This window comes from Limulus polyphemus, unplaced genomic scaffold, assembly GCF_000517525.1.
Source record: "Limulus polyphemus unplaced genomic scaffold, Limulus_polyphemus-2.1.2 Scaffold3496, whole genome shotgun sequence".
Lineage (NCBI taxonomy): Eukaryota > Metazoa > Arthropoda > Merostomata > Xiphosura > Limulidae > Limulus > Limulus polyphemus.
The window spans coordinates 120228-123391 of record NW_013669106.1 but is presented as its reverse complement, the minus strand read 5'-3'; positions in this window follow the sequence as shown (position 1 = coordinate 123391).

Below are 3164 nucleotides of genomic sequence, written 5' to 3'. Positions count from 1 at the left end.
AGGATACTATACAAGTTCTCCTACTAAAGTTTGTTATGTTGTATTATTTAGAGGATACTATACAAGTTCTCCTACTAAAGTTTGTTTTGGTGTATTATTCAGAGGATACTATACAAGTTCTCCTACTAAAGTTTGTTATGGTGTATTATTCAGAGAATACTATACAAGTGCTTCTACTAAATTTTATCTTGTATTATTCAGAGGATACAAGTTCTCCTACTAAAGTTTGTTATGTATTATTCAGAGGATACTATATAAATTCTCCAACTAAAGTAGGTTATGGTGTATTATTTAGAGGATACTATACAAGTTCTCCAAAGTCTGTTATGGCTTAGGAAGACACGTTTGGGACTTGGGTAGGGAAAAGCATTAGATAAACATATATATAAACTAAAACTTAAAAGATAAGAAACAGCTAACCTTGACTTGAAAACAGGAAAGCAAGTAGTTAGCATATTTAGAGTAGACAATAGTTTTACTGTTTGTTTGACATGAAATTGTGAGTTAAACTTTCTAAATTTCTTCTAACTTGATGGTATTTCATGTCATGTTTAACAGCTAGGATACAAGCTTGATCGACATAATAAATATCTGTCAACAATTTATGTGTAAAACTGCAGAACCAAAAAATACATGTGATTCATTTTAAATTTCCACAATAACTATGTTAACAGTGATAACTAGTCTTGAAAGCCTGTCTACCCTGTCACACTTGTCTGCTACTGGGCTTGACGAGTACTTATAAATTACGGAACCAGAGGTGTATGTAGGCATAGGAGTGCTTGATGAAATAAATGTGACATAAAATGGCAAGGAACCCTTTGTTGCTTCTCAAACGTTACGTTAATACCAGTATTAGGAACTATTTTCTTTTAGCTATTTCTTACAGTAAGTTTAACTTTTATCAAAGTTTTAGCAAAACTTTAGTCGTATATATTTTAAATGCATAAATCAAACAGTATAATTTAGTTTTTTCCTTTACATGGGTTTGAGTTATAAATTTCAAATTTTCAGTTAAATTGCACGTAATATGTACCATTAATAAGTAATAAAGTTAAAATGCAGTCACACTTCAAAATTCTTCATTGCTAATGTTATCATAAATAAAATAGCAAAAGCGCCCTCTAATGCATATTTTACTTATTATATTCATAACAAGTAAATATAAATATTCAAAGCACCACCAGGTTCGAAATATGGTACCTTTATATTTTTAATTACGATAAGTTTGTAGCGCTTTCGCAGTTTTAACGCTGCTCTTCAGCCACTAGCTGTTTTATAGTGCAATTAAAAAAAAAAAGACAACCATATAAAGTTGCCAATCTACAGTCTCATTAACAAATAACGTCTTTAACATCATCAATGCTGAAGAAAAAATTAGAAAATTAAGATACCATTGAGCGTGCTCCCATGGTTCAGCATTAATGTTGAAGTACTACGATGAAATGAAGTAATCTGTCGTAAACTTGATAAATCGGATAAGCAGAGTAAAATTTAATGAAAGTACAACGTTTCACCAGGTTAACCTGGCATCATCAGGTACGTTAACTACAATGAATGAACTGAAACTACAAATATATATAATACAGCGCAAGGGTACATTGAACTTTGATTGGGTAAATTTAACAGTAAGGTATGATATTTCCGGAGGGTGTTTATTGATAGGGCTTGACTTCTTGATGGTCAATGTCCGTTATCAAAAAAAATAAGAGAATATAAGTACTCTTTCAAAAATATAAAATATTATAACAACAAAATTTATAAATTAAATACTGTAACTTGAAAATTGTAAATAGAGGTAAAGTGATTCACAAATTACAACGTTGAAGGATTATGACGCTATAACAGGGGTTCGATACTCGTGATGGGCACAGTACAAATAGCACATTGTGTAACTTTTAGCTTAAAAACATATAAATCAACTGAATACAGATGATATAAGAAAAGTGTATTTTCTTTTCTAAATTAAAACTTTCATAACAGGCTTAACGCTCTGTGCAACTGTTCCTCCCGCCCTGGATATATCCATACATTACTTCAAATGTTGTGATTTTAGTGTACCAACTTCTACTACTTATTGATTGTAATCACACCCGTGTTATAAAATCTAGGTGCTTGTTTGAAAGATGTTCAATATCACCAATTTATATTCGTTTTGGATATATTATCTACATGACACTGTGGCATACTTAAATACAGGTCACTCTATCAAAGAACGGTTTTGTGACTGTATAGCCCGAAACATCTAAATGTATTGTTGCAGTCAAGGGTAAAACCGGTTTACCCCCTTCTCGTTTAGTGTCTTAATGTTTAAAAAAAGTAGTCTTAATTTTCATCAAGATATAACAATATTATTTACCACTTAAATGTTGACCATATAAATTACCTAAACTCAGAGGTAATTCAAACATATTGTTGCGTCAGCGAGTCACATGACTACTGTGACGCAACGTTTCTAGAACTATCATGTACTCTGGCGAATGCTCTAGTATTTACTAGATAGGGTAGGTTGGTATATATAAGAGGGGGAAAACGTGACGCGGGAAGGTAATGTAATGTGTGTGTATAGACAGTGAGTAATTGAACTGCAGTCAGAGAGCACGAGAGACGTTACAGCGCTTGTTTAGCGCGATTGTTGAAGTTGAGTGTATCGGTAAAGTTGTATTCGGAAAGAATAAACCAGCTTTATTAAGTAAAGACTTGTGTCGTTAAAGTTTCGTCGGAACGAAGTTACGGAAAATTAATTAACAAACGGAGACGTAACAATATCCACTGGTTATTTTTGTTTGCTTTACAAGGACCCATTTCAGATTATGGAAATACACATAAACCAGTTAAATCTCCTCGTGGGTGTCGGAATAGTTCTAGAACTATGATCACTGCAAATTCCAGGGTGGCTGACCGAAGAAGTAGAATGCCTACAAAATGCGACTGCTTTATGCCAAAAATAAAATACAAATTACAACGAGGTTTGTTAAACGATGTACACGACAATTAAAGAAAATAGCATCCAGTATTCTTAGTGGAAGCAAAAACAAATTGTACAATCATCTCGTCAAGTTTAGATTGTGGGATTTTCGTCCACTCTTACTTCAAAACTTGGAGTAGATCGCTCTTCGAAATTGGTTTTTTTGGTTGTTTCTTGACTTGCCGGTCTAGTATGG